This window comes from Protopterus annectens, chromosome 6.part0, assembly GCF_019279795.1.
Source record: "Protopterus annectens isolate FY-2018-M chromosome 6.part0, PAN1.0, whole genome shotgun sequence".
NCBI lineage: Eukaryota > Metazoa > Chordata > Ceratodontiformes > Protopteridae > Protopterus > Protopterus annectens.
Genome location: NC_056737.1, coordinates 753,006,107 through 753,026,604, shown reverse-complemented (window position 1 = coordinate 753,026,604; position 20,498 = coordinate 753,006,107). Strand labels below are relative to the sequence as shown.

At 32.2% G+C, this 20,498-nt stretch overlaps 1 long non-coding RNA gene across 1 annotated transcript in view; it reads right to left on the bottom strand.

Annotated features, from left to right (window-relative positions):
• Positions 1 to 3,273: 3,273 nt before the first annotated feature.
• The window catches only part of LOC122804514, a 226,454-nt gene continuing 209,229 nt past the window's right edge, over positions 3,274 to 20,498 (bottom strand). Inside the window, exon 3 of the long non-coding RNA XR_006365225.1 lies at positions 3,274 to 4,187. This is a non-coding gene — a long non-coding RNA (uncharacterized LOC122804514). The remainder of the gene's footprint in view (positions 4,188 to 20,498) is intronic.

The window sequence follows — 20,498 nt, the reverse complement described above, 5'->3', positions numbered from 1 at the left end:
TGCCTATGTCTGATGCACAGCATGGCCAACCTATGCATAAGTAAGCACAGCTGATTTTGGTTTTGCATGCATAATTTTTACTGTAGTGTATCTGGTTAACTCTTGTATACTATGTTTTAAAGCTATATGCAAGTCACTGCATCTTTGCTTCTGCCCCAGCATAGTGTGCCCGCCTGTGTCTTGCTTGATCATTCCCTGCTGCTGGCTCCTCCTCTGACTCAGTTTCTTCCACTTGTGGTGGGAACTGCTGCTCCTGTAAGTACAAAACTTGCTCTAAATGCTTCCTAAGTATACTGTGGTGTAACATTATACACAAAAAAAATATTTTTGCACATGTTGCAGGCTCACACTGCAGGGAACCACTGGATGAATTTAGACAGCAAAAGTATGTGTTTCTTGTTTGCAAATGTGCATGGTTGTATCCATGCCTTGTTTGCTTCTGTGGATTTCTTATGGGTGTCAGGAGCCAGGGTTCTAGGATACATACAGTATCGCCAGGTGACAGGTGTGTCACATATGGAAGTCATGATAATTGCTGGAATAGTTTGCATGCATGCATACACACACACACACACACACACACACACACACACACACACACACATTGCAGATGCTACACAGTGCATTACAGACCACTTGGCAGTTGATGGAGTGATATCCTTTGTGGTTCTTATACCGCCAGTACCTCAGGGAAATGGGCTATAGCATAAACATTCTACATGGTACAATCTCTGTCCTCTGAGGTACATGTGAACCACATATGATCCCCCTGCATGGTGAAGCATAACAGTGAGAAACTGATGGAGTATTCCCAAGACAAATGCCTGTGATACTCCCACTGTGTCAGCACTAAGTTCTCTAAAAGCTGACTGTAGCTAATATTTGTAAAGCCACACATACCTTAGTACCTACTGGGATAGGTAGTCCAGCAGACAAAACCAACACAGGTCCACAATTTCTTGAATGGTGCCCCTATTAACACTATACCAGTCTACAATGTCTGTGCCAAGGAGTCCGTAAAATATTAAGTGAGATCAGATAACTCTGCACATCTGGGGGCAACGTTCTGCAACATCAGCATTGCAGTAGCAGTAAGAGCCTCTTGCAGATATAAATTTACTATAGCTATGGCAACCCCTAACATTACTTAGCAATTCACCCACTCTGAACACAGACTTTCAGCTGGGTTCAGATATACAGTACATGCAACTCCACTTAGCAGTATTTGTACATCTCTGAATCACTTTATCATTTTGTTTGACACCATTATCATACAAGGAGATGCCCTTTTTAAAATGTTGCTTACCATGTTACTAAATGGGCATTAGCATACACCATGTTGCTTGGCATTAACATGTCACACAGCTTCTTTTTCTGAATTGCCCACATCCTGTGTACTGCCATTCATCATGTAGATTTACTTACCACAATACAGAAACATTTTCTGAATCTGGCCCAATATTTAAAACTCTTGTCCTGGATAGATACTGCAGTTATGAAATATAACTGAATAATCATTCAAAATTAATGAATTTAATTCTGCATTTGCACTGAAGCATTAATCATTTTTGTAATGAGTATAGTAATTTAGTATTTTTGTATAGCATTTAATATTTTATATATTTATATATTTCAAACATCTTTAATAAATCATTGCATTTTAACTTGTAATATAGGTTTAGAAACATTAATAGAAAATAAAAGAAAACAAGCTGTAATAACTGTTTTGATTCTTATTGCCATGCAGTTTACATGTTTTTCTTCAGGTCTATATTGGATGATCGAACTTTCAAAAGTTCGACTGTCATATGGTCGACACCATATGATCGAATTTTTGAAAGTTTGACCATTTTAACGGAGATCTCTGTACAGGACGGAATGGGAAGATTTCCCTTTTCTGCACTGTAGTATGATCTCAGAGTTGGCATATTTAAAGAGCGGGGGGTATGGCAGGCACAGCCCCCCATGTGGGGGGTGCAGGGGGGCTTTCCCCCCTACTTAAAATGTTTAGGTAGGTTATTTGTGTAGTTTATTTTTTTTATTATATTTTCAAACTTTTAAAAGTTCGATCATATGGTGTCGACCATATGACAGTCAAACATTTGAAAGTTCAATTATCTAATATAGACCCTTTCCTTCTAACAATTTTCATACACTATGACATTACATAAGTTGACCAGTTCCCGCCTTTCCTTAAACTCACTCCTCCTCCTCCTGATCATCATTCTGCACATATTGTTCCTACAAATTCCATTTATTTCTATGCAGTTTGTTCCTTCGTTTTTCTAAAGATCCTTCTTCTTGCTCTTTTGTATCCTTTACAATATCCGCAACTTCATTTAAATTCCTAAAACATTTTGATTTTCATTTTCTTGTAACTGCTGTTTTATTAAACTTATTAAGGCCTTACTATGTCTAGGCATTTCCAATCCTATATCCCAGCTTAAATTCCCCAGCTTTTCGGTTAAACTGCCAACTCATTGCATTTCCAAAAATGTGTTTCAGATTACTTCTGTCTTCCTGATCACATTTCCTGTAATTGCAGTCTACATAAGAAACAATCATCCAAAGTCTACAGATTTAATTTGATATATAACTTGAAGTAATCATTTCTTAGTGGTTTAACAGGTACAACAAAACAATGAGAGCTCAGTAACTGATGCTGGTAGGCAGTTCCTTCCCTCTCTGAGTTCCCTGCTTCAGAAAGAAGCTAGGTTATCTTGTTCCTGGACAGTTATCCCATCTGCTACTGCCCTCACCTCTTAAGTTGAGAAGCTGAGAAACAAAGAAAAAAAGTCTAAAGTTGAGAACAAAAAAAAAAACCTGCTTTGAAGTTGTGGCAAAATTCTTCCTGCTACAAATGACTTGCTACAATTAAAATACCACATGTGAAGCTCTTTAACTGTGACCACAAATGCAGTATCAGCATTCATTTCTGAATATTAGTACTGCACTAGCACTTCATTGGCAACTGCTGATCATGCAACCTAATATATTGTGCCCAAGGCAGCCAGCCTCTTTGTCTTATCTGTGCTCTACTTTGCCCGCTAGACATTTTCCATTACCAGTGATGAGCAATGATATATATCTTTTGAGCTGTGTCAGCCTAAATTCATATTGCATTTAAAGTCCATATAACCACAGAGAACATGCTCAAACCATAGTGCTTTGCCACTAACTGGTAAGTTTTATACAAACTGACATACATACACACAAACATATATGTGATCTATACTGAATCATCAACATGCATGGCATCAGTGATTCAAAATATCAGAATTCCAACCATTATCTTTATTTTCTGTGAAAGCTGACATTACAGAAAAGTATAACTGTTTGGTTGATCTTTCAGGCAGCAAGTGTATTGTACATGCATTTGTTAATGCACTTTTTCTTACATCATAAATTATATAATAAATAAGACATTCTGTAGAAAATCATGCATACCAGCCTTAGAAGCTGCATTATGCTCTAAACATTGGTTTCAATCATTTCTAATAAAATTATCACTGCTATAACTAGAAAAACTGCAGAAAAACAAACATGGATTATAAATAATAGAACAGTCTTAAAGTCAGGTCTTTAATGACATCCATAAAATATATATACAGAAAAAGTGCACTCTGTGATTGCTTTTACTGCATATTTATATTTCCAGTAATAACTAAACATACTGGAAATGAATCTTACAGCACTATACAGCAGATGTTGGGACTTTCAACATGCTATTGTTGCAGCTCTTACAGTTGTGATGGCATTGCTATATACTCAATTTATAGCAATTACATAAACATATGTATATTTATAATGTGAGAGACAGACCCATGTGTAATTTTATAAGTATATACATATTTGTGTACTTGAGTGTGTATGTAAGTTTGTGTGATTGTGTATATGGGTCTATGTGTGTATGTGTGTGTGTGTGTGTGTGTGTGTGTGTGCTTGTGTGAATAAATTAGTTTGTTAGGAAATAGAAGTAGGTATATGTATATATATATATATATATATATATATATATATATATATATATATATATATATATATATATACTGATATCATCATATGTACAAAATGTATAGCAGTCAATATGCAAAATTATTATAGGAAGACTCCATTCAGGATCAAAACTCATCTTCTGAGCTGTCGGCCAGAAGCATTACTCTATCTTGCATGCTGTTGCATTCTCTCTGTTATAATAGAAAAACAGAAAATTAATAATGTGTAGCAATCTATAATTCATTATTGACAACAGTATGATTACACAAAAATCTATGCTGCCAGAATTTTTCCACCCGTCTGTTTAATTCAGTTTGATTTTCACATTTTAAATGTCTTTGAGTTCACTGGATATTTTCCTTTCTCAGTGGCATGAACACATCATAATGTGCATGTAGGAATTTTGAACAGATGACTCCGAAGTGAGGCACCTACCTTAGAAGCAATGATTGTGAGCACATAGAAAGTTTTACTGAGTTCTCTATAAAATAGAATGACACTAGTTTCTCAGTAGCACTGTAAACATAATAACATAAACAACATACTAAATGGTTATTAGACGTCACTCGCCATTCCTTTTGTTTAAAGATTATACATAATCAAACAGATCTGATAAAAAAAAAAACACTATACCTTAGTCCAAGATACATGCACTAAGAATACAAAATAATTCTGGTCCTCCATTAAAAATTTTTAAATACAGGCCACCCAAACAACCACTACTACTGCCTACCATATCAAAACTATTTCTAGCCAACTCAACTCACACTTCATATATTTAGCCACCTCCATCATAAACAGCCATCTATGTATACCCCTTCTCCAACTCAATACAACTATAGTCAAAAATCCCTGTCTCCCACATTAGCTCAGTTCCCATCTCCACTATCAAAAAACTACTTCATAGGCTAAACCCACTACACTCACTGCTGTTAATCTTCCCTCAGAATGCATCAGCATGACTGCTGACCCTTTAGTATACCCTGCCTCTATCCTCATAAACAGATCTATTCAAGAAAAATATGTAGCCATTATCTAGAAAAAGTCACTAATTATTCCCTTACACAAAGGAGGAGACACCACTGAATTCTGTAATTACTGTCCTATAGCCATTTTTCCCCATTATCAAAAATCCTTGAAAAGCATTTGTAGAGCTCATTTTGGCATAATTTGGTCAGTTATGGAGGGTAGTCTGATAGATCTCTGTTTATCTATCAGGCTAGGAATTTTGATAATTCCATGTTTGATATTGAATTGTTATATTCTTGTTGAAAATATGTTTTATACATTACCTTTTGAGTTTCTTCTTTCAAGGCCTGAAACAGAAATCTTTAATCTCCGAAGTACAAAAATCTCTATATTGTTTGTATCTTTTAATTTTTTAGGTAGTCATTTATCACCATGTGAAGGTGAGCATTATAGGAAATCAGTATTAAATAGTAATAGTAACCTTATAAATCCCTTTATATACATCTATGGAATTAACTTTACTATCGTTAAACACTAATGGTTTAAATAATCCAAGGAAAAGATCAAACTTGATAAGATATGTGAAAATTATTAAATCACGAATAGTCTTCCTCCAAGAAACTAATTTTAAAACTTCTGAAAGAGATATTTGAAAACCTAGCAATTATCTAACACGTGCTCATTCCTCTTATAAAACTGACTAGCGGAAGTAATGATTCTTTTGAAAATAATATTATTAGTCCACATATTATTTACAAATATGAAAACCAAGAGGGTCTCCTCTTTCTTGTTATCCTAAAATTCAATAATAGGATATGGACACTGGTCAATGTCTATTGGTTTCCTGGTACAGGGGTAAAGATTACTAAAAACATCTATAATTCATCATAAACACTTAATAAGGGCAATTTAATATTAGGTAGAAACTTTAAATGTCTTTTAGATAATTCAGATACTACTAATAAGCAACCACCAAGAATCACTTCTACTGCAAAATTCTTAAAAAAAATGGACTGAGTCTCTTAACCTACTCGATGTGTTTAATATAAAGGACATCAATTCATTAAAGTTTTACTACAACATCATAGATTTGGTACCCAAACTAGAATAGACAGACTACTAGTTTCTCATGATTTATTTTTAGAAGTTTCACATTTCACCATATAACCCTGATCTATATCTGATCATGATTACCTTATTCTTAAGTTTCAAACTGATTATAAAAGACTAAACCTCATAACCAGAATTCCATCTTATATAACAAAAATTACAGAATTCAAACCTTGACATATCGGAATTACAGTTTTTTTCTTAAAACAAATTACACATCACAGATTAACATAGTCATGATTTGGAATGCTTTAAAAGTTTAGATTTATGGTAAAATACTCCCATGTTTCAAAAAAAACTTAAAGAATGGGATTCAGAATTACTAAACATTCAATCCTAGTTTCTGTTAGCTAAGTCTAGTGTTTCCAAAAAATACTCCTGATAGCAAAAAGAGAATAGAAGAGCTAAACAAGAAATATATTGATATCTTAATGCATAAGTCAGATATAGTATTGGAAGAATTAAAATTGAACTCCTATGCTTTATCATCTAAACATGTGCATAACTTATGGATGAGGGTTAAAATGTATTCTAAGTCTAATAATATTGTTAAATTATTGCACAAAGGGACAAAAAAGAATGTATCTGACATTGGAGATATTCTAGATACTTTCAAATATCATTATACAGATCACAATAATCCTGCTAATCCTGAAGACAACCTTTCAAATTTAAACCTGTCTCTACCTGATATCAAGCAAATCCCCAGACCTCCAATCTGAAATTTCATATAAAGAAGTCACAGATAAAATTAAAAATTTTAAATGTAATAAACCACCAGAAATAGATGGTATAATTACAGAAATATATAAACGTTTCCTTCTTCCATCACTTCCCTTTTCCACAAAACCTTAAATGAAATTCAGTCATAAGTTAACATACCTCCATCTTGGAGATATTCATTAATTATTCCCATTCCAAAAAATAATAAGGATCCTCAATAGTATAGTTGTTATAGACCTATTTCTCTTCTAAATAATGACTATAAGATTTTTATGTCTATCTTTGTTGATAGAATAAAAATTCCACTGTCCCATATAATTAACAAATATCAATCTGGATTTATATATAATAGACATACTCATGATAACATTAGAGAAATATTAACTTTTATTGAATTTTTCAGTAGCGGTAATAAAGAAGTACTGATAATAGGCTTAGATATTGAAAATGCCGTTGACTCTTTAAACTGGCATTTTTTTTATTTAAAGTCTTAAATCTTTTTTGATTTTCCTCCTTCCTTCATTTTTCCCTATTAAAATATATGTAAAAATAATATAGCTTATGTAAACTTTGTTCTTTCACTTTGGCCTCTATCCCCTTAACTAAGGGCACCAAGCAAGGTTGTCCTTTGTCCCTTATTTTGTTTGCACTTGCTATTGACATTTTTGCTATAACAATAAGAAATAATCCAAAGATTGATGATATATATATATATATATATATATATATATATATATATATATATATATATATATATATATATATATATATATATATATATATATATAAAACTTATATAATTCTAAAATAATGATATTTACAGATGACATTTTGCTAACATTATCTAATTCAAAAGTAGCCCTATCAGAGTTAGAAACATCAATAAAAATGTTCAATCAATTTCTGGTCTTAAATTTAATAAACTAAAATCTAAATACATGTTAGTAAATAAAAAGAAAAACAAATTAGAAAGATCACATTATTGGAAAACAAGCAAACTCCCTAGATTATCTGGGTATCGTCTTATGTAGTACCATAGAGAAGACAATAGAAACTAATTATAATAATATTATAAGTACAATTAAAACTGTTATAGATAAGTGGAATAAAATATTCACTCACTTTGAGGATAGGCTACAGTTATTAAAAATGATTTTCTCCCTAAAATATTATATATAACCCAAGCTTTCTTTATGTCCCCTGATAATCACTTTATTAAGGACATAAATAAGCTTTTATTTAATTTCTTTTGGTCTTCCAATAGAAATAGAATTGCTTTCCTACATCATATCAGACCATGAATACAAGGGGGATTAAATGTTCCAGATAAAGGAATTTATATTAAAGCTTCATTATTTAAAGTCCTTTCATATTGGGTAGACCCAAGTTATACTTCTACTTGGAAAACTCTACATTTAGCCATTTTACTGAAAGGTGGCCATGGTGGTGCAGTGGTTAACGTTGCCACCTCACAGCAAGAGGTTTTCCGGTTCGATCCTTGGCTGGGGTGCCTTCTGTGTGGAGTCTGCGTGTCCTCCCTGTGGTCGTGTGGGTTTCCTCCAGGTGCTCCAGTTTCCTCCCACATCCCAAAGACATGCTGTATGTGGATTGGACACTCTAAACTGGTCCTAGGTGTGAGTGTGTGCATGTGTGTGCCTTCTCTGGAAGGTTGGGCACCAGGCTGGCAACGTGACACTGTAAAACTCCACTGTTAATCATGAGCGGACAGGTGATCCACTGTGGCAACCCCTAACCGGGAAAAAGATGAAAGAAGACTAAATGAAAATAATTCTTTAGCCAAACTCCCCTTCAAATATCATCCTGATAATTTATGGTTTGTTCTGTTTCATTTTGCAATACAATATTTCTAAACCTTCAAAATTTAACGCTATGAACTTTATCTTTAACAATTTTAGGAAATTTATTAACACTACTGTTGAAATGAAAATTTGGTTTGATTTATTAATGGCTTTCAGTAGTACAAAGAATTTCTCTGACAAAATACATAAAAACAGCTTTATTTCATGGGAAGCCAAAAATTTCAATTGTTAGCAACATTGCATTAAAGAAGTATTAGATATGCAACATATTATGAAAGACTTTGACTTGCTATTCCAAGATTGGTTACTCTTATAAAGTGTATTCATTTACTCTCAGGACCTCTGCAAAATAATTTGTAATTCCTCCTTCAAAGAAACAACCTAAATTAATAGTTTATTTATATGGTATTTTATACAATACGTCTAACACTGACAACATTATTTCAAAATTATATAAAATTTAAATAGACTATAAAATGAAACCACACCACAGATTTTGGAATTACATTACTTTGGATCATTTCCCTTGTTTATCTCAAGAAAATAAATCCAACATTTTGTCTTCTGTCAAACTCACTTCCTGGTTCCAATACTGGAGTATATTTACATGGAAATGTTTACACAGGGCTTTCCTTACATCAGACAAGCCAGGTAAAGTTAGCAAATCTAATAATAATTCTTGTTGAAGATGCTCACTGATCTATAAAGCTGACTGGTCATATATTTTTTATTATTGCCCAAACTTAAAACAATTTTGGAGTGACATAGACATTTTTAAAAGCTCTGTTTTCTGACTTATTTCTGCTAACTAAAGCCTTAGTTTTATTCAACATTAATGATGGTTATTCTTTGGTCAATACTTGCAATTGCTAGAAAATGTATCACCAGGAAATGGAATTTGAATGCTTCTCTACTTTTGGAAGACTTCTTATCTCTACTGAAAGAAACAGTGCTTAAGGAAACTAAGATCAAAGAATTCAGGATTTACCCCAAGGTTTTTGTCAACAATCCTTGGAAGAAAGTTATTTCCCTCAATAAAACTCTTCAAATGGATTCTAACTCTCACTAACGAATCTGTAGTAGGTGTTATTATTTATGTTATTTATTTAATTAGTTAAATATTATTAGCTAGTACTCCTTTAATGTCTTTGTATTGTTTTTCAGGCCAATGTATATATTGTATATAGTTATTTTGATTATTAGTTTATGCTATAAAAATTTATCATTTCATTATTCTATTAATAGAAAAATAAAAATGATTTGAGTAAAAAAAATCCTTAAAAAGTGTATACAGTTCCAACTTCTCAAACACCTCAAAGATAACAACTTCCTCTCCTCTGCTCAGCACAGCTTCAGGCAATATTACAAGTAGTACCACAGCTCTCCTTAATTTTATCCATCACGTCACCTCCACAGGGACTCTGAAATGTTTGCTTCCTGTCCATTCCTTGACTTATTTAAGGCATTTGACACTATAGCCTATCGAATTCTGCTCCATAGACTACCATCACTAGACTTTGACACCCCCTCCCCTTTCCTGATATCATAGTTATCTTTCTAACAAGCTACATACAGTAAAATGGCAGACATAACAATCACCATTATTGGCCATCTCAGCTAGAGTGCCCCAAGACACAGTCTTGTGCCTCATACTCTTTTAAAATTTTTATTAATGACCTCTACACTGCTACTAATGATGTAACTGTCATTCAGTATGCTGATACTGTTGCACTGATAACCACAGCCAAATTCCGCCTAGAACTTCAAGAAAAGTCACAAAAGAGTTTTCTTCTATAAAATCCTGGCATAACAGTTCTTGCCTCCTGCCGAATGCTAAGAAAACCAAGTGATTGCTTTTCACACCAGAATTTGCATATTATACAAACATAACTTCTCCTTCATTTCAACAAACAACACTCCCATTGAGCTTGGACACAGAACTATTTTTTTTTTCAAAACAGGTTTATTGTTTTAACATATAAGAGAAATATCATAACAATTTTATACAAGTAATTAAAAATAGGTATTATTATAATATTCAACAAAACAACTAAAGTATTTACAAAGACATCCACTACAATCAGATCAATTAATTAAACTAAAATACCATGCTATTGAAATTAAAATTTTTTTAACAAATTTTGTAAATTATTCCATACAATAAAATAAGATGTTTTTCTATTTGTTCTAGTCCTAATTGTGTTTATTTCCATATGGCACACTATATTCATAACATTTTTAAATTCATTGAGCGAAGGAGGTGTATCTGAAATCCAATTTCTAGTTATTATTTCCTAGCCACTGCTAGAATAGACCATAACAAGGGAAGCTTAACCTTTTTAACACTTTGAGGTGCAGGTGTGTTGAATAATATAAGAGATTTAGAAATAATGAAATTATCTGTAAAAGAGCCTGCAAAAATTCATTAATTGACTTCCAGTATTCTTTCAATTTTATACAGTCATAAAACATATGAGCCCAGTCAGCATTAATTTCTACATTACATCTCTTACATAGATTATCTTTATTATTTATTTTATTCATCATCAAAGGTGTATAAAAGATCTATGTAAAAATTTCCATGTATAAAGTCTCCAGACAATGGAAGACATAGTTCTATAAGCAGATTCCAATATATATTGTTTATCTTGTTGATTTGGTGGGTCCCCATTAATAGAAGTGAAATAATTCCAGTATGAATCTACACTGTAAAAGTTTCTTGTCTGATAACTTTATGTATGTATGAAAGTTTACCTTTATCAGAAACTTTATGTTGTAAATTTAATATCAAGTAATCAATCAGTGTTGGAATAGATTCTTTAACAGTTATAGACATTAAATCTATTTTATTAATGAGATGTTGTCTAAAGGTCTGAACCTCTAACCAGCAAGTTTCTCTTAGATCAAATTCTTGTTTTAAGAAATCTAGATTTTTAACTTTATTATCAGATATCAACTGATACCAGTACTTTAGATCATTATCTATAGCTAAATGAGTTCCTTCAGAAGTAGATGACAAAAGCATACCCTGAGTATATATTATAGGAAATACAATAAAATTCCATTCCCTATACTTAGGGTGCATGAATATAAAGTTACGATAACTAATAATAATATTTAATGGGTAACAAACCATATGTTTAGGTGTAATAGGTGAAGTACAAAATTCCTTTAGTAACCATAACATGGAGTTATTTACAATCATATTTTTATGTGTTGAGATTTTCATGAAGTGTATACTAATTAGCTCCCAATAATCTTTCCATTTTGTGACATATGACTGATCTATTAATAAAGTAATAACTTTTACAATAGAAGAGATAGTATATAAATTAAAGTCTGGAAAAGAAATACCCCTTGAGACCAGCTATTAGTATGTTTCTTTAATGCAATCCTAGGTCTATTAGGTGCCCATAAGAAATTTAACATTAGTGTGTTCAGTTTCTTGATAATTATTTTTGTAGGTGGAAGTATTATTGATTGTATTAAGTATAAAATCTTGGGGAATATTATCATTTTAATAATTGTAAGTCTCTCCTCCATAGTAAAAACATATTATTCCAGGTATTAAAAGATTTTGTATATTAAGAAAACAGGTATTATAATTATTGTATATAATAGATTTAATATCTTTAGATAGTATTATACCTAAATAAGTTATCTGACCTGAATTGGGTACATATTTAGTAAAATCACTAATGAGAATATTTTTCGTGTATATATAGGTAGTATTTTAGTTTTTCTTCATTGAATATTAAACCAGAAATACTTTTAAAATTCATCATGTTATCAAATAGAGACTGTATAGAAGAATTAGATCCTGCTGATGTAATTAGAACATCATCTGCAAAAGTTGAATTTTGGATGTTGTATTTTCATCTATTTCAAAACCCTCTATGTCAGTACTGTTTCTGATCAAATTAGCCCAAGGCTCCATTACTAAAGTGAATAATAGTGGAGAAAGTGGACATCCTTGTTTTGTACCTTTAAGAATGGGTATTTTTGTGAAACATATGTTCCTACCTTAATATAAGCCAACGTTCCTTTGTATAAATGTTCAATTAGATTTACAAATGCATCCGAGAAGTTTGTGAACTTCATTAAGGTAAACAGATAGTCCCAACTTACTGAATCAAATGCTGAACTTATATCAAGACTAATAAGTGTTAAATCTTTCTTTTTCCTATTTGCAAAATCTATTAATGGTAAAGTTCTTCTTATATTATCAAAAGTATTTCTATTTACAATGAAGCCTGTCTGATCTATATCTATAATGCCGGGAATGATTGTCTTCAATCTATCAGCAAAGATATTCATAAACATTTTATAATCAACATTAAGTAATGAGATGGGCCGATATGAAGAACATCTAGTTGGATCTTTATTAGGTTTTAAAATTGGCGAAATAAATGTATATTGCCAAGATGGGGGGGGTTATTAACTCAGTTTGGGCCAAAATAAAAACCTTATGTATTAATGAATATGTATTTTAGAAAGGATTTTATATATCTCTGGTATAATACCATCATTACCCGGTGCTTTGTTTGATTTAAGCTTATTTATTTGTGTAATAACTTCTGTATATGAAATACTCTTATCCAATAGTTTAATCTGTTGTTTATTAAGCTTTTATTCATATTTGTGGTTATAAACTCCTTTATTTTATCTTTAGGTTCCATGTTAATATTATTATGGTTAATTTTGTGAAAGTGATTTCTAAATTCATCTAGTATTTCTGGTATACTAGAAACATTCTTCTTTTCCTTAGAGAAAAGATTTCTTTGATATGGTTTTGTTTATTCAACCTTTTTGTTTTATTTTTAAGTCTATGTAAGTATTTGGGGCTTATTGAATAAGACAAAAACTTGTATTTCTCTAAAGTTATTTTAACTTTATGAGTTAAAATTTCTTTGTATTTCTCATTTAGTTTGTTTATTTCTTCAATAACTTTCTTGTCCATAATATTTTCTTTATTATTATGTTTATAAGAGTCTAATTTACTTTGAATATCTAACAATTCCTTATCCCAAGATTTCCTTTTATTATTATACCATCTGATACTTTGTCCATATAGATATGATTTTAAGGCATCCCAAACATAAACAATGGAGACTTCAGGAGTGTTATTTATGTCTAAAAATGTTTTACTTCTGAAAGTATATATTCTTTATAGTCTTTTAGTTGAGTTAAGTATGCTGGTATCCTTTTGATCTGAACATTATGAGTATTTTTATCATGAATTCAAAAACAATTGAATTATGATCAGATATAGGACATGAAATGATTTTGGAATTAATTAAATCTGTTACCATCTGGTTAGAAATAAAGACCCTATCTATTTTTGAATAAGTTTTGTATCTGTTAGAAAAAAAGGTGTATGGTAATGATTTTGAATCTATCTGATTATTAATATCATTCAAATGATAAGAATTAGCAAAATCCTTTAAATGTTTTGCATTAGATGTAATTCTTCTCTTTCCTATGGTGGTAGTATCACTTTCATGTAGTATACAATTAAAGTCACCAGCTAAAATAATATCTCCTATAGAGAATGATATGATCTTATCAAGATGATGTTTCACTGTATTAATACCAATTCCAGGTATCCAATATACATTAATTAAAGTGTAAGTCTTCCCATTAATTTGTATTGTAACCATACAAAACATTCCTTTGTCATCCTGATAAGACTTAATGGTTTTAGGAATGGGCATACTTTTATTCCATAAAATAGCCACTCCTCTTTTTTCTGAGTGTGCTCTGAACTAACCAATACTGTATATTTGTTTGTGGCTAGTTTATCAATATCTTTTTTCAAGAGATGGGTTTCTTGTAGGAAGACTAAGTTGGCCTTATGTAAATTAATGTATCTTATTAAGCTTGCCCTTTTACATGGATTATTCAATCCATTAATGTTTAAAGAAATTCCTTTTAAAGATGTCATTTGGCATTTTTAAAACTTAAGAATCTTATGATCAAAATAACAAATAACAAGATAAGTAATGTTACATCTCCTCCTTTAGGTGTACCTTTAAATATAGCTGTATTTATTGAATCTCTTATGGGATTTTGTATAGGATTCAATTTTGTTTGTAGTAACAATGAATGTACAAAATATATTGTGGATGTCAAAACTATATACAAATAACAATAAACAAGTGAAAATAATGTAAGGATTAAACCCTGCATCCAGCCTGGAGTTATAAACTCCAACTTAGAGTAGTATTTACCACTCAAGTTAACCCCCTACCCTAAGCAGCAGTACGTCAGCTACCACCTTATCAATTTAATACTAGTTATATTTAACTGAAGTTAACAGTTTTCAATTCAATTATCTAGCAAGACAAGACTACACATTTGGTAAAACAGCATCATATAAACTAAAATAAACCTTTTTTTTTTTTTTTTTTTTTTTTTAAAAACTGTTCATACTACTATATACATCCATGTAATATAAAACACTTGTATTCAAATAGCATTCAAATAATCTTGATGTTAGAAATCAAGAGGAGAGAAAAATAAGTTCTAACATTCATTTAAATCAAAAACTTTGGCTAATATGATTCAGACATTACATATATTAGGATGCATCTATTTTCTGTCATGTAAATACAGTTAACAGCTTCCAAAAAAAACCTTGAATTGCTTGTATATGAGCATTTACTCAAACTCATTATTGCCAATAGAATAAAATATTGTATTCATAGAAATTGTTATAAATCATACTTCATAGTTAAGCAGATTCTCAGAAACATTTATATACATATCTACATACACACATATACACATATACATATATATATATATATATATATATATATATATATATATATATACATGCATACACACACACATACACACACACACACACACACACACACACACACACACACACACACACACACACACACATATATATATATATATATATATATATATATATATCTGATCTCACTGAGTTGTATCTTTACTGAGCACCATCTTACATTGCTGTCCCTTCAATAAATCTGTCTGCTTTATACAAAATAATGCACAGCAAACACATTTTAGTAACCAGATTTTACAAACATGCTATACTACTGCTTTAAAATATATCACATGACAATTTCTTCCAGTATAGAGTTATAAAATTATTTATGCTTGTCAATCAGATGAATTAAATGAGTTATAGTAATGTATATGTTTGGGACATAGGTTTTTAACACATATTATTAATCTGTTATTCCTGTATCTGTGATGTGTCAGTGTGATATCTAGGTCAAAGGTGAGACCAGCTGCTTTCAGCTTCTCTGTGAGAATTCTGAGAGTTGAAGCTTTTGAAGTAGCTCATGGACACTGTGCATGAGACAGCCCACATCCCAGATTGTCCCTCTTAACATTTTGGCGGGAAACTTATTAAAAACTAGTGACAAACATTCATTTAGCAGTGTAAATGCATCTAAACATGACAAAACCTTCACAATGCATTCTACAGGTTATTACAGACTCTATGTAAGTGAAATCAAGCCCAAAATTATTAATAAGTAACAAAACTCAACATTTTTGTCCCAACTCAACTCCTATGCAAATCTTATTATTTACTGTGTCTATATGATCAAAAGCATTTCTATATATTAATAAAGAAAAGAAAAGAGAGTAGAAAGTAAAAGGGTGTAAGGCAGAAATAAAAAAATGTAAGAGAAAGCTATAAGAAGTATATACAATAGAATGTTACTTACTGTTTATATTAATAGAGTTAAAAATAAAACATATTATTTACTATTATTTAGTTCTAAATATTATTAGTTAAAGCATGACAGATTATTTACAAACAAGCATAAACAGTGTAATCAAGAAAGTATAATTAGGAATAGCATTTGAAGAACATATAAACTTTTAAAGGGAAAAAAAAAATGTATCAAATTACTGACCTTATTTTTCCTCTTCAGAAAGAGAAACAAGTTAAATCACAGCTTGCCATTAGATCTCTAGATATTTTGACTAGTTATTAAACAAAACATTTCTTTGCACACAGAGAATAACTTTGATTAAATCCTTTTCAAAATATGTGTTGCTTCTTGGAAATGCAGGAACTATATTTAAAAAGATTAATAATAAAATAAAATGATGAGAGAGAAAAAAAAAACAGTACAAATCATTTGTTTTTAGTCTCTTCTTCTTCTCTGAAGTCTTCCATGAAGTTTCAGTTGCCAGTCTCTTTAACGAAGGACTAGCCCATTCCATTTCTTCTATTTTTTCCAAAATCTTATTTTTTTTGATAAACAGTAAAGCAGAGTCTAAGTCATCGAAAATTTTAGGACCATCAGGAAGGAAGATTTTAAGCTTGGCAGGAAACAGAAGGTATGTTTTAAACTGTGCTTTTTAAGCTCCCTTATTAGTGGCAGAAAAACTTTTCTTTTAGCTAATACCATGGAAGAATAGTCATTGTCAAAACGCACAGTTGTTTCATTAATCTTAACAGGAGCTTTAGCCCAAGCAGATTTAAGAACCATCTCTTTATCAAAAGATGAGAGAAATCTAACTATAACTGATCTAGGATAGTTTTTGTTAGAGTTAGTATTAGCTATAGATCTATGTGCTCTTCGATACCAAAAGAGAATGCTTCTGGTAAATCTAAAGTTTTAGGGAGCCATGTTGTTAAAAAGAAGTAATATTGTTACCTTCAATATTTTCTGGCAGTCCAAAAATCCTAATGTTATTGCGCCTAGATCTATTTTCCAGGTCATCCAGCTTTGTTTGTAAATGTGTATTTTGTTTCAGCAGAAACTCAATGTTGATTTCCTCTTCTTGTATTCTATTTTCCATGTCATTCACAGCTTCTTCTATGCCTGTCATCTGGATCTTCTGTTGCTGCAGGTCCATATGTAACAAGTCTATTTGTTTTGTAGTTTTTTCTATGAAAGTGTCTATTTTAGTATCCATTTTATCCATCTTAGCAGTAAGTTGCTGGACTATAATTATCAGAGACTGAAGTTCTTTCTTGATGCTGGAGTCTTGAGAATTTGTCTTACTGGAACTCATTTCAGACTGATAAACTGACAGGAAAATTTCCAAAGTAATTTCTGACAGGAATATTATTAAGATTTCCTTTCTTTTTTAGATATAGTTCAAGAACTATATAAAACAAACATATTTAGAAAGAAAATTACTTCAAAAATAATTTTTTTAAGTAATTAATTCCTGTCAATGTAATGAAATTGGTGGAGCTGAAGAAATCTGCTGCTATCCTGTGTTCATCCTTGGCCACCGGACACAGAACTATTTGATGTCATTATAGACAACCACCTAAAGCTAGATAATCACATCCACAGAAATAATGTCAACTACATCATAGCAAACACGTTTTAACTAGAAATATAAAAAATAGCTTCTGTATATGTCCTACCTTCACTACTCTATACACTGCTCCCATCTACGCCAACTTTCAGCAATCTCTACTAACAAAAACAGAACAATCATACCAATATAGCTACATTCATCACTAACCAATTTGCTAAATTCCACCACTGCCTAGACTTAAAACAGAGTGACTGAAACATCTACAGTATCTCTCTATCACCCAGTTAGCAACTGCTCATAATATAATCTCAAAACTGCCCTGCCATCCAATACATACTATAACCTTATACCCATGCACAATCATTCCACTCCACACTTCCTATCAACCATTACTAAAACCCACAACTCTGCTGGTCTAACCTTATACTCAAATTATGTCTCAAAATGTGCAATGCAATCCTGGCACTATCAGACAGCAAACCAATCTGATCAGATTCAAAAACTTGCAAAAACAACTCTTTAAAACATTTAGTTCTGCTCTTGAACCTCCCCAGGTTAGACAACTTTGGCTCTCACACACATACATTACCCCTATACATCTTAACAAAACAAATCCTCAATATAAATTTCTTACTGTCTTCAATACCTTTGCTCTTGTTGCCACATCTACTGTTTTACTTACTCCCTGACAAGTTTTTCCCTCCAGTAAAATTTGACCTTCTACTCCATACCATTTACATCCATCTCAACTTCACTACAATGTTCATTTCTACATCACCTAAACAATATGCACACTACTCGTCTTCTTCTACCTCCTGTCTGTTTTCTACTCATATCCCCATACCTCTTCATGTTTATTTCTCCTACCCATAAATGTAAAATTATTTGACATTTTAAAACCTCACAGTATGTGCTAATTTGGCATGTATTAATATATAATGACTGTGAGTTTCTTCAGTATAGCTGCTTTTCAGTTACTGTATGTACATATTGTAAATTTAAGCTTTACATTTTTCTCTATTTTATAAAATAGCCTATTTTTTAACTTGAGTTTTTCACCCCACCCCCCTCTGAAAAGGGACTACCACCGCACAGTTGCACTAAAGGGGTCTATATTAGAACACTGAACATTCAAAATGTCAACTCTTCTAATATCGAACCCTACCAATCAAAAATACTAAACAGTGAACATTCAGAACAGCAAATGTTTTCCTAGTGAAAAAATTTGCTGTTCCAAAACATATACACACAAAACTAGCACACCAAACAAACAGCAATCCACACACATACACCTAAACTCTTACCCCTAACCCTACACTAAACTATCCACTTACCTTAACCCAAACCCTAACCCTAAGGTCCATCACTATCGCACACTCACCTCACTCGCACCCTAACCCTAACTCACCTACCCCACCCTAACCTTCATGTCCACACAATCGCACACTTACCTGGCCTGTGCCCTAACCCTAACTCACCTAACCAGCCCTAACCCTCATGACAACACAACCGCACACATACCTAACCCGCGCCCTAACCCTAACTCACCTAACCTGCCCTAACCCTCATGCCCACTCAATCGCACACTTACCTGAACCTGAACCGTAACTTTCCACCAGAGCACTAAAAATACTGAAGAAACAGAAACGGACAACAGAATTCTTTCTCTAGGAAAAAATTTGGTTATCTGCTTCTTCGATAATTTCAGCGTTCACTGAAAACGGGTTGATATTAGAACACTCAACATTTTAAATGTTCGGTGTTCTAATATAGACCCCACTAAAGCAGTCAACAAAATCAATAACTAACTAAATAAATAAAATAAATTATGTTCTCCTAGTCTTGCTGAATCTTACAACCACCTCTATACCTACTGGCTTCATCCCTTTGGCTCTCTGTTTTATGGTCTCCTTCTTCTTTTTTTTCATACCTCCCCCACTAAACATGTCCTGCCCGTCTTCTCTCAAAAGCCTATTCATTCATTTATACATACTCTAGGTACCTTCCTAATACAATGTAGGGCTACAGGGGAACTCAAGGCTATCCCAGCACACAAACAGCTGCAAGCCATGTAAGCTTATTCTGAATGGGCTTCCAACCTATAACAGGACATATGCATGCAACCACTCTCACACATTATTCACACACCTACAGGCAATTTTAAGGAAGTGAAACATGAGAAATTCTCCTGTTGTCTGTCTTTGAGTTGTGCACTGAAATTGAAATACCTGCTAAAAACTGAAGAAGGCACACAAGTAATGTGCAAACTCCACACCAAAGACACCACTCTTCCAACAATCACTTTAACAACAAATATACACTACTGAGAGTGTCATAGCCACTCACACATTACTGAGAGTGTTATAGCCACTCGTACATTACTGACAGTGTCATAACCACCAAGCACACATTACTAAGAGTGTCATAACTACTTGCACATTACTGAGAGTGTCACACCACTTGCACATTACTGACAGTGTCATAGCCACTCACACATTACTGAGAGCGTCATAATCACTCGCACATTACACCAGTCACTCATCATCCTTGCTGTAAGCTGCAGTCTCCTTCTCAATATCATCCTCTCACTGCGTATTCCTT